The sequence below is a fragment of the Staurois parvus genome, unplaced genomic scaffold (assembly GCF_062004578.1).
Source record: "Staurois parvus isolate SC_StPar_1 unplaced genomic scaffold, SC_StPar_1.0 ptg000569l, whole genome shotgun sequence".
Classification (NCBI taxonomy): Eukaryota; Metazoa; Chordata; class Amphibia; order Anura; family Ranidae; genus Staurois; species Staurois parvus.
Genome location: NW_028318365.1, coordinates 675,250 through 688,383, shown reverse-complemented (window position 1 = coordinate 688,383; position 13,134 = coordinate 675,250).

Below are 13,134 nucleotides of genomic sequence, written 5' to 3'. Positions count from 1 at the left end.
TAATTGATATCTGATCCAAGGTCATAAACAGAGGAATACAAACAGCAGAGCAGGACAGACCGACAGGGAGCTTAAACATGCATTATACACACTATCACTAACATGAGACTGCAGGTTTGGCTGGCTTAAATCAGATTTATTCTCCACCCAGAGACTTGCTGCATCATAGCTAAAACCAGGATGCTTTAATGAGACCATCAGTTGTGATGGATTGGGGGCACTAGACGTTCCTGACATTAACCTCCATCTGAAAAGGGGCCAATAATCCCTTAAAGGCATGTTGGGCATCCAGCATAGGACCATCAGGCTGGGCATCCAGCAAAGGACCAGCATGCTGAGCAATGGTCGGGGCAGGGGTGAACTGACCATTTGGAAACTCGGGCACTGCCCGAGGGCCCAGGGTCAGTAGGGGGCCCCATGAGATGCCCCTGGTAGCTTTTTCATAGGCTTTTTGAGTTTGGGCAAGGACACAGGGGCCCCATGATCCCCTATTGCCCGGGGGCCCCATGAGTTGTCAGTCTGCCCCTGGTCAGGGGATCAGCAAAGTCAGGTTGGTTAGCAGGCATAGAGTTTATGAAGCCAAACTGGACAGCAGAGAACCTGTAACATCAGGTTGGATAGCAGGTGACATGGTACTGAAGTCAAGCTGAATGCAGGCTGCATGCAGAGTGGCCTGAAGACAAAGTTGTGGGCTCCACATGGCTGAATGAGGCAGTTTATCCAAAGGCTGGACGGAACTTCTTAGACAGGTTTCAGCAGATATAGTTGCAGTAGGGTGAGGCCCGGTTACTGAAAGTCCCAAAAATGAAAAAGGGCACAATTGGCCTGGGCTGAATCAGAACAACTGGTGCGGAGGCAGACTGGACCACATTGGCAGGTGTAGAGACAGACTAGACCGCATCAGCAGGTGTAGAGACAGACTAGACCACATCAGCAGGTGTAGAGACAGACTAGATGACATCAGCAGGTGTAGAGACAGACTAGACAGCATCATCAGGTGTAGAGACAGACTAGACCACATCAGCAGGTGTAGAGACAGACTAGACCGCATCAGCAGGTGTAGAGACAGACTAGACCACATCAGCAGGTGCAGAGACAGACTATACCACATCAGCAGGTGAAGAGACAGAGTAGACCGCATCAGCAGGTGAAGAGACAGACTAGACCGCATCAGCAGGTGCAGAGACAGACTAGACGACATCAGCAGGTGTAGAGACAGACTAGATCTCATCAGCAGGTGTAGAGACAGACTAGATCACATCATCAGGTGTAGAGACAGACTAGACCACATCGACAGGTGTAGAGACAGAGTAGACCACATGGGAAGTTGTAGAGACAGACTAGACCGCATCAACAGGTGTAGAGACAGACTAGACCACATTGACAGGTGTAGAGACAGACTAGACCGCATCAGCAGGTGAAGAGACAGACTAGACCACATCAGCAGGTGTAGAGACAGACTAGATCACATCAGCAGGTGTAGAGACAGACTAGACCACATTGACAGGTGCAGAGACAGACTAGACCACATCGACGGGTGTAGAGACAGACTAGACCACATTGGAAGTTGTAGAGACAGACTAGACCACATCAGCAGGTGTAGAGACAGACTAGACCACATCGACGGGTGTAGAGACAGACTAGACCACATCGACTGGTGTAGAGACAGACTAGACCGCGTCAGCAGGTGTAGAGACAGACTAGACCGCATCAGCAGGTGAAGAGACAGACTAGACCGCGTCAGCAGGTGAAGAGACAGACTAGACCGCGTCAGCAGGTGTAGACAGACTAGACCGCATCAGCAGGTGTAGAGACAGACTAGACCGTGTCAGCAGGTGTAGAGACAGACTAGAGCGCGTCAGCAGGTGCAGAGACAGGCTATACCACGTCAGCAGGTGAAGAGACAGACTAGACCGCATCAGCAGGTGCAGAGACAGACTAGACCGCATCAGCAGGTGAAGAGACAGACTAGACCGCATCAGCAGGTGCAGAGAGAGACTAGACCGCATCAGCAGGTGAAGAGACAGACTAGACCGCATCAGCAGGTGTAGAGACAGACTAGACCGCATCAGCAGGTGCAGAGACAGACTAGACCGCATCAGCAGGTGAAGAGACAGACTAGACCGCATCAGCAGGTGTAGAGAGACTAGACCGCATCACCAGGTGAAGAGACAGACTAGACCGCATCAGCAGGTGAAGAGACAGACTAGACCACATCAGCAGGTGAAGAGACAGACTAGACCACATCAGCAGGTGTAGAGACAGACTAGATCACATCATCAGGTGTAGAGACAGACTAGACCACATCAGCAGGTGTAGAGACAGACTAGACCACATCGACAGGTGTAGAGACAGACTAGACCACATCGACAGGTGTAGAGACAGAGTAGACCACATGGGAAGTTGTAGAGACAGACTAGACCGCATCAACAGGTGTAGAGACAGACTAGACCACACTGGAAGTTGTAGAGACAGACTAGACCACATCAGCAGGTGTAGAGACAGACTAGATCACATCAGCAGGTGTAGAGACAGACTAGACCACATTGACAGGTGTAGAGACAGACTAGACCACATCGACGGGTGTAGAGACAGACTAGACCACATTGGAAGTTGTAGAGACAGACTAGACCGCATCAGCAGGTGTAGAGACAGACTAGACCACATTGACAGGTGTAGAGACAAACTAGACCGCATCAGCAGGTGTAGAGACAGACTAGACCGCATCAGCAGGTGAAGAGACAGACTAGACCGCATCAGCAGGTGAAGAGACAGACTAGACCGCATCAGCAGGTGAAGAGACAGACTAGATCGCATCAGCAGGTGTAGAGACAGACTAGACCGCATCAGCAGGTGTAGAGACAGACTAGACCACATCATCAGGTGTAGAGACAGACTAGACCACATCATCAGGTGCAGAGACAGACTAGACCGCATCAGCAGGTGTAGAGACAGACTAGACCGCATCAGCAGGTGTAGAGACAGACTAGACCGCATCAGCAGGTGCAGAGACAGACTAGACCACATCAGCAGGTGCAGAGACAGACTAGACCACATCAGCAGGTGTAGAGACAGACTAGACCACATCATCAGGTGTAGAGACAGACTAGACCACATCATCAGGTGTAGAGACAGACTAGACCGCATCAGCAGGTGTAGAGACAGACTAGACCGCATCAGCAGGTGTAGAGACAGACTAGACCGCATCAGCAGGTGTAAAGGCAGCAGAAATTGAGGACAAGTCAGCCTGGATATGCATCCAAGGGTGTTTATGGACAGGCAAAGGAAGGGGTAATCCAGAGTGTTGGACTTTTGAGGACTTATAGTGAGCACAGATTCTGCAAGCTCTTACACAGAAACAGGAGTCCTTATGGAGAGAGGCCACTAAAGCCCACGAGAAACCAAAGAAAAGGTTTTAGTACTCCCTGGGAGCTCGGCCGTCTTAGCTGGATATGATTCTGAAAGCACTGTAAGCCTAAGGTGGAGGGGAACAAACAGCTTTCCAGGGGGTAGAATAAGCAGAGCACTAGACGGGGCCCTAAAAATAGAGTTTAATAGTTCAGGAGAAGGGCCCTTTTCTTGGCTTATTGGAGCAGCTGGTGACACAGTGGCCATGGTCCTCACAGTACAAGCAGAGTCCCTGAGATCTTCTAGCCTTTTCCCCAGAGGATAAAGGATAGGCCTAACCTGAACCGGCTTCTTGGATCTGGGTCCTTCCACCCCGAGTCAGGTGACCAGTGGTGGAAATCAGAACAGTATTGTTCAGCGATGTATTTATCCTGATGGTTAGTTTCTGCTGAGTGGGCACGGTCAGGATTATCATTGATTAAACCCAACTGACCTTCAGGCTGGGTCATCTGTGAGGAGACTAAAAGCCCAAGACTGGGGGCCCCTGCAACCATGTAACAACAAGGTTAACCCGTGTCCTTCAGAACCAGAAGAATGTGGTCTGAGCTTGAAGCATAGTAAACAACTGTTTTTAAAGTTGGAAAACATGTTGGGTCACCAGAAACATGACCAGGCGGGATAACCCTGGGCTCTGGTTCCTGCATTACTGCTGGGGGTGCGTTTACATGCACAGACTGTTGGATTTTAGACACATATAATACTTCTTTTAGTGTCTTGAGGCAATTATGAATGAAAGAGCCGTTGAAATAAAAAATAAAGTGTGATTTTATTCTATCACACAATGGTGTAAAATAACAATGTAAGTGTATCATGAACAGTTCCATGGAGATACAACTACTGTAGAAATAACAATGTAAAGCGTATCATGAACAGTTCCATGTAGATACAACTACTGTAGAAATAACAATGTAAAGCGTATCATGAACAGTTCCATGGAGATACAACTACTGTAGAAATATCAATGTAAGTGTATCATGAACAGTTCCATGGAGATACAACTACTGTAGAAATAACAATGTAAGTGTATCATGAACAGTTCCATGGAGATACAACTACTGTAGAAATATCAATGTAAGTGTATCATGAACAGTTCCATGGAGATACAACTACTGTAGAAATAACAATGTAAAGCGTATCATGAACAGTTCCATGGAGATACAACTACTGTAGAAATAACAATGTAAAGCGTATCATGAACAGTTCCATGGAGATACAACTACTGTAGAGATAACAATGTAAAGCGTATCATGAACAGTTCCATGGAGATACAACTACTGTAGAAATATCAATGTAAAGTGTATCATGAACAGTTCCATGGAGATACAACTACTGTAGAAATAACAATGTAAAGTGTATCATGAACAGTTCCATGGAGATACAACTACTGTAGAAATAACAATGTAAAGCGTATCATGAACAGTTCCATGGAGATACAACTACTGTAGAAATATCAATGTAAAGTGTATCATGAACAGTTCCATGGAGATACAACTACTGTAGAAATATCAAGAAGAAGTGTAAAGAAAAAGTCACCATTATTGTCATAACTGTCTGACCATGTGCAACGTCCATCTTCTTCTTGTCCTTCACGAGACTTTGGGAAGAAACCGGAAATAGACGGAAGTGACGATCTTGTCTTGCAACAAGCACCTGTTCCAGCTTCTCATACGTGTGTGTGTGTGTGATAGATGACAGATAGATGTGACATATGAGATGTGATAGATGTGACAGATGATAGAGCCGTGTAGACTGGCCAGGGACAGGACGGGGTTAATCATGGAGAATAGGACTCACTGGTGGAAGCCTAACTTTTATTCTTACTATGAGGAAAGTAAGTCATACTATGCGAGGAGGTTTAAATGCACACTTCTGGGTTTAGATGGTTTTTATTTCCCATAAGGCAGTGGTGTTCTGCAAACAAAAGGCAGTTCTAAGACAAGATGATCAGCAACACGTGAATGATGCAAAAGGGGCTCTCTGGACTCTGATGAAAGGTGGACTATGGGAACCCAGGTTAAAATGGAATGATGGGAACTATGATGAATGTTGGGGCTTTGGTTACCAGAGACCCCCTTATATCAGAGTTACCCTTTACACCAGAGTCTGCAGTGATCCCCCTTACATTAGAGTCTCCTCCTCACATCAGAGTTCCCAATGCCCTTCCTTAAATCAGAGTCTCCCTTACATCAAAGTCTGCAGAGTCCACCCTTACAGTATATAGGAACTCCAAGAGTTCATATGTAGAGGGGATTCCAATGTAAATGGGGAACTCTGTGGATTCCAATGTAAAGGGGGAACTCTGTGGATTCCAATGTAAAGGGGGAACTCTGTGGATTCCAATGTAAAGGGGGAACTCTGTGAACTTTGATGCGGGAGGGCTCTTATGATTTAATCCATATGAGTAGAAATGTTATTTAATAAAAAAAAATCTGTATAGTTCCGCTAAAGTGTTCCGTTTTGGCTTGAAGAAAAGGTGGCAATACTACCCAAGATGACAGGAAGGGGGCCTGCTGCAGAACATGCGAAAGTGTCTCCCTGTGGGACCAAAATAGAGGGCTCAGCAACAGAGAAAGGGGCTCCGGGATCGGTGGAACGGGCCCCAGGCTTGGGGGGGGCCCCGGTGCAAGTAACCATGAAGGCCCCTGACTTTTGGTACCAGAGCCCTTCCCCCTGAGCCCAAGGCCCTTTCCAAAGTGTTTTCAAATCAAATCCATCCAAGGCATGTCTCTGGTGATCAATGTCATACTTGTGGTTGTGGTTAAACCAAACTGTCAAACCTTCAAATGTCTGCTGTCATAGATGATCACATGTGCTGCACCATGACAACTGCACATCTAATCTGAGGGTAAGATGGCAACTTCCTTGGCTGTAAAGGACAGGAGGGTTTAGTGCCAGGTTTACAGAACTAATTAGTATTTAGTAGATATGTGTGATTTCGTTTGTTCAAGTTAATTGTTTGGACAAAAATTAGATTAACCTCCCTGGCGGTATGATTATTTCATTTTTGGTGCTGAAAGCGGTACATTATTTTGCATGGAAATATGTAGTTTTTTTTATTGTAGGCTGTAATTTTTAGGAATAACTCCCTGAAATCTGTCTGAACAAGAGTCTAAATCATACATTTAATTCAATAATATAATCAAACCAAAAACACTGAAATGTGAAATATAGCGCCAAGTTCGCACATCGCTGAGCAAAGTCGCAGAATCGTTTTCAGTGTCTGATGAGGAATTTCCCCCACAAATCATTATCACTCAATTCTGCAAGTGGTTCTGATTTACTATCGCTGTTCTCTAGCCGGTCTAAAACCACTTTTGACGTAAAGGGACGCTTTTTGGACGCCATGGACTTTTCTAAGTTTCCAGGCAGAAAGAACAATCAAAATGCAGACAGGGGACAGGACAAAGCACTCGGGACAAAATGTATGTGAAATGGGTTGAAACAGCAATGTTTTACTATGTAAAATCATTTTGAAAAAAATGACATTTTTTTTAAATTTTCAAATTTCCCACCGCCGGCGGTGCCCGTACGTCCCGACGTCACAGGGACCGGAGGAGATGGCCGGGGATGCTGCAGGGGACACATCGCGGGAGCGAAGGACAAGGTAAGCACTGCAGGGACTCCCTATGCAGCGCCGCATGGTAAGCCTGAGGGTAGCTCGGGGTTACCGCTTTTGGTACTGACATTTTACCCCGAGCTACACTCAGGAATACCGTTAGGGAGGTTAAAAAAGATTGGGGTAGGGAGTTCCAGAGGATGGGATGACGCCCTGGTGAAATCCTGGAGACGAGCATGGGAGGAGGAGACAAGGGAGCTAGAGAGTAGGAGGTCTTGCGAGGAGCGGAGTGTACGGTTTGGGTGATATTTAGAGACAAGGTCAGTGATGTAATTTGGGGAAGTATTATGAACAGATTTATACAGTTGTGTTCAAAATAATCGCAGTGTGTTGAAAAAAGTGAATAAAGCTGAAAATCCTTCTAATAGCTTTTATTTCCATCCACACAAATGCATTGGGAACACGACACATTCTATTCCAAATCAAAACATGAAGAAAAATACATCAAATTTGTGTTGTTCCTCTAAAAAAATGGAAGAAAAGTGAATATTAGACGGTTCAAAAAAATCTCAGTGTTTGTATTCTTCTTTACAAACTCAAACATTCACTATATAAACTGAGAAATGTTTGAAGATTTTGCTTTCCTTTGAATGACTTCATGAATATTTGGTTGTAGTCGCACTGTTTCTGAGAACTGCTGTACATCTGTGTTGCATGGAGTCCCCCAACTTCTGGCCCCTGTGATCAGGTATTCCAGCCCAGGATGATTGGACCACATTCCACAGTTCTTCTCTATTTCTTGGTTTGGCCTCAGAAACGGCATTTTTAATGTCACCCCACAAGTTTTCTATTGGATTAAGATCCGGGGATTGGGCTGGCCACTCCATAACGTCCATCTTGTTGGTCTGGAACCAAGATGTTGCACGTTTACTGGTGTGTTTGGGGTGGTTGTCTTGTTGGAACACCCATTTCAAGGGCATTTCCTCTTCAGCATAAGGCAGCATGACCTCTTCAAGTATTCTGATGTCTTCAAACTGATCCATGATCCCTGGTATGCGATAAATAGGCCCAACACCGTAGTATGAGAAACATCCCCATATCGTGATGCTTGCACCACCATGCTTCACGGTCTTCACAGTGTACTGTGGCTTGAATTCAGTGTTTGGGGTCGTCTGACAAACTGTCTCCGCCCACTAGACCCAAAAAGAACAATCTTACTTTCATCAGTCCACAAAATGTTCCACCATTTCTCTTTAGGCCGGTCAATGTGCTCTTTGGCAGATTGTAACCTCTTCAGCACATGTCTTTTTCCCAACAGTGGGACTTTGCGGGGACTTCTTGCAGATAGCTTGGCTTCACATAGGCGTCTTCTAATTGTAACAGTCCTCACAGGGAACGTCACACCTTCTTTCATCTTCCTGGAGCTGATTGTTGGCTGAGTCCTCACAGGGAACGTCACACCTTCTTTCATCTTCCTGGAGCTGATTGTTGGCTGAGTCCGCCCCATTTTGGCTATTCTTCTATCCATTCCAATGGTAGTTTTTCGCTTTCTTCCACGTCTTTCAGGTTTTGGTTGCCATTTTAAAGCATTTGCCATCATTTTAGCTGAGCAGCCGATCATTTTCTGCACTTCTTTATATGTTTTCCCCTCTCCAATCAACTTTTTAATCAAGGTACGCTGTTCTTCTGAACAATGTCTGGAAAGACCCATTTTCCTCAGAATTTCAGAGAGAAATGCACTGTAACCAGCATGTACAACATTTGCTGCCTTCCTTCCTTAAATAAGGGCAATAATTGCCACCTGTTTATCAAAGAATGAATGACCTCACTAATAGAACTCCACACTGCTATTATATTGAACACGCCCCTTTCAATGAGTGATTCAATGACACAGAATCAGCAGCATGCATGTCATGACTGTCGGGTCTGTTGGATTTCTATGACTCTACTACACCTGCTAGGAAATTATTTGCCATGTAGAGATATCATTTCCACCAAAAACAGTGATTGATCCGGTTAGTGATGTCTGACTGCTATTATTTTCAACACAACTGTACATCAGTGTTAGTGTTTTGAATTTTATCCATTGGGCAATTGGAGGCCAGTGGAGGGATTGGCAGAGAGGGGTGGAGGACACTGAGTGGAGGCCAGTGGAGGGATTGGCAGAGAGGGGTGGAGGACACTGAATGGAGGCCAGTGGAGGGATTGGCAGAGAGGGGTGGAGGACACTGAGTGGAGGCCAGTGGAGGGATTGGCAGAGATGGGTGGAGGACACTGAGTGGAAGCCAGTGGAGGGATTGGCAGAGAGGGGTGGAGGACACTGATTGGAGGCCAGTGGAGGGATTGGCAGAGAGGGGAGGCAGATACAGAACGGTTAGTAAGGTGGATGAGTCTGGCAGCAGCATTCATGATAGACTGAAGAGGGGATAGCCTGCGATGAGGTCGGCCAATGAGGAGGGAGTTACAATAGTCAAGGTGAGATATAACAAGGGAGGGAATAAGTTGCTTAGTGGTTTCCGAGGTTAGGAACGGGCGTATCTTGGAGATGTTGTCTTGGTGAAGTCTGCAAGATTTGGACAGTGATTGGATTTGGCGGTGAAAGGACAGATGGGAGTCTAGGATTACACCTAGTACCCTGGCATGAGGGACTGATGGTTGTATTATTGATCTTGATGGAGAAGTCAGGGGAGGGGGCACGGGCTGGGGGGAATACTAAGAGCTCAGTTTTGGAAAGATTGAGTTTGAGGAAGTGGAGTGACATCCATGCCGATATGTCACTTAGTAGGTTATTAATGTGAGAGGAGACTGAAGGGGCGAGGTGAGGAGGAGACTGAAGGGGTGAGGTGAGGAGGAGACTGAGGGGGTGAGGTGAGGAGGAGACTGAAGGGGTGAGGTGAGGAGGAGACTGAAGGGGTGAGGAGGAGACTGAGGGAGTGAGGTGAGGAGGAGACTGAGGGGGTGAGGTGAGGGGTAGAAAGATAGATTTGTGTGTCATCAGCATAGAGATGGTAGTTGAAGCCATGGGAGGTTATCAAGTTACCAAAGGAGGAGATGTAGATGGAGAAGAGAAGGGGTCCAAGGACAGAACCTTGAGGGACCCCAACAGAGAAAGGGAGTGGCAGCGTACATCTATCCAAATAGACATAATAATGAATCTGACTGAATCCAAAAAAGTTCTAACAACATTTTCAGATACATTGGGAAGTAGGTTGTTAAGAAGCAGGCGACCGCTGCATCCTGCCAGAGGGATCCCCGCTGTCAACAGAATGTAAACAAAACAAGTGCCGGTTTAAAAAAATAAATAATAAAAAAACAGCATAGAGGTCCCCCCAATCCTTACCAAGCCCATTGGATCTTGTATGGATTTTGAGGGGAACCCCATGCCAAAATTAAAAAACAGAATAGGGTCTCCCCCCAAATACATACCAGACCCTTATCCAAGCATGCAGATTGGTAGGCCAGGAAAAGGGAGAACAAGGGAGCATATAGTATAGTAGCTGGTCAATAAGCATCATATCTGGCAGAGGTGACAGGTTCTCTGGTAGTGAGGGGGTTGGTGTTCTGCCTCTCTCCTAGTGATCAGTTCCCCAGAAGTATCTGGGACCAAACCCATGGTATGGAGATCTCATGTACCTGGCCACATGGTATGGGAGAGCTGAAGGAGTGAAGAGAAGTGAACACATGAGATACGTCCTAGGTGTACATCGGGACCCCATTCTGTCACTGGGAGTGAGGTGGCAGAGGTATCGCTGGGCTGGTGGGTAGAACATGGGCTCAGTGTGTCCCTCCTAATGCTACATACAATGAGGAAGGTGTGTAGTGACATGGGATGTATATTACACAGCTGCACATGGTGTACAACTCATCTGTAGGCCGGGCTTCTGCCTAACCAATGACTTTCACATTAACACAGCCCCACCTGGTCCTGGGCATTGATGAGTGTGCACACGAGAGGAGCAGTACCCCTGCCTGCAGAGCGAGTAACCCCGCCCACAGGGAGCCGGGGAGGATCCTGGGACACAGAAGGTTTATTACCTTAGAATTCATTAATGTCAAAGAAAACGTTAGAACCACTATAACCTCTTCACACTGACAGGACGCATAAATGCGGCTGGGCCTTGACGCCGAGCAGCCGCGTATTTCAATTTCTGCCTTTTGGTGGGTAGCTTTAGCTTCTTTCTCTGCGGCCTGAGCCTCCATTTCTGCGGCCTGAGCCTCCATTTCTGCTTTCTTATGTGTGGCCTGAGCCTCCATTTCTGCGGCCTGAGCCTCCATTTCTGTGGCCTGAGCTTCCATTTCTTTGGCCTGAGCCTCCATATCTGCTTTCTTTTGTGCGGCCTGAGCCTCCATTTCTGCAACCTGAGCCTCCATTTCTGCTTTCTTATGTGCGGCCTGAGCCTCCATTTCTGCGGCCTGAGCTTCCATTTCTGCTTTCTTATGTGCGGCCTGAGCCTCCATTTCTGCGGCCTGAGCCTCCATTTCTGCTTTCTTATGTGTGGCGTGAGCCTCCATTTCTGCGACCTGAGCTTCCATTTCTGCTTTCTTTTGTGTGGCCTGAGCCTCCATTTCTGCGGCCTGAGCCTCCATTTCTGCGGCCTGAGCCTCCATTTCTGCTTTCTTATGTGTGGCGTGAGCCTCCATTTCTGCGACCTGAGCTTCCATTTCTGCTTTCTTTTGTGTGGCCTGAGCCTCCATTTCTGCGGCCTGAGCCTCCATTTCTGCGGCCTGAGCTTCCATTTCTGCTTTCTTATCTGCGGCCTGAGCCTCCATTTCTGCGGCCTGAGCTTCCATTTCTGCTGCCTGAGCCTCCATTTCTGCGGCCTGAGCCTCCATTTCTGCAGCCTGAGCTTCCATTTCTGCGGCCTGAGCCTCCATTTCTGCAGCCTGAGCTTCCATTTCTGCGGCCTGAGCCTCCATTTCTGCGACCTGAGCCTCCATTTCTGCAGCCTGAGCCTCCATTTCTGTGGCCTGAGCCTCCATTTCTGCGACCTGAGCCTCCATTTCTGCAGCCTGAGCCTCCATTTCTGCGGCCTGAGCCTCCATTTCTGCGACCTGAGCCTCCATTTCTGCAGCCTGAGCCTCCATTTCTGTGGCCTGTGCCTCCATTTCTGTGGCCTGAGCCTCCATTTCTGCTTTCTTCTGGGTGAAAGCTGCCTGAATTTTAGAATCTTCACCATCAGCACGGCTTTTATTAGTTGCTGACTGAGTGCAGAGAACCTTGATTGTATGGATTGGGAAGATCTTGAGGAGTGTCTAGTAGACGCAGAGCGATCAGATCTGGATTCATGGAGATGTTATCCTCACTTCTGCCTCTGTCTTTGTTCGCACCACTAAATTGTCTCTGCAAGATTGAGCTCCTGAACCCCTTCATCCTCCAATGACTCCTGAGTGTTGTACGGCTGTAACAGACCAATATATGTAACACAGTCTTTTATAATTCTCAGAGGCAACATTCAATGGCTGGATAGCGCCCTCTAGTTGTAATGACTCATGAGATTGTTGGGGGAGGGGCAGACATGCGTTTACCAGTATTACACCACAAGTCATTAATATTACACAGCAATTCTGACTTGTCAGCATTAAGATTTTCTTGCACTTTAACTGACAATTGCGCGGTCATGCAACGCTGCACCCTAATGAAATTTATCTCCCTAAAAAAATCAAATTTCATCCTAAATTTCAACCAATATGTATTCTGCTCCATGTCTTTGGTAAAAATAATCCCAATACGTGTAAATTAATTGGTTTACATGAAAGATATAGCGTCTACAAATGGTGGCGTAGATACTGGGATTTTTTTTTTAGATACTAGTAATGGTCAGTGGAATTGCAGCGGGCATTCTGACACTGGAGGGAACTGACTTGGTGTCACTGACATCTGCAGTGACACCAATACAGTGATCAGTGCTAATAAAAAGCACTGACACTGTACTAATGGCACTGGGCCGGAAGGGGTTAACATCTGAGGCAATCAAAGGGTTAACTGTGTGCTGTTTCAGTATGGGGGCTGTGTGTGTGCTTCACTGTGCGCACACTGCTATGCAGAGCCATACAAAGCAGTGCGCAGGAGCTGATGAGAGAGATCTGTATTGTTTATACACAGATCTCTCAACCATCAGTGATACACAGCAATCGCCAGGTGCCGGCAGGGAATCACTATCTGGGATCCA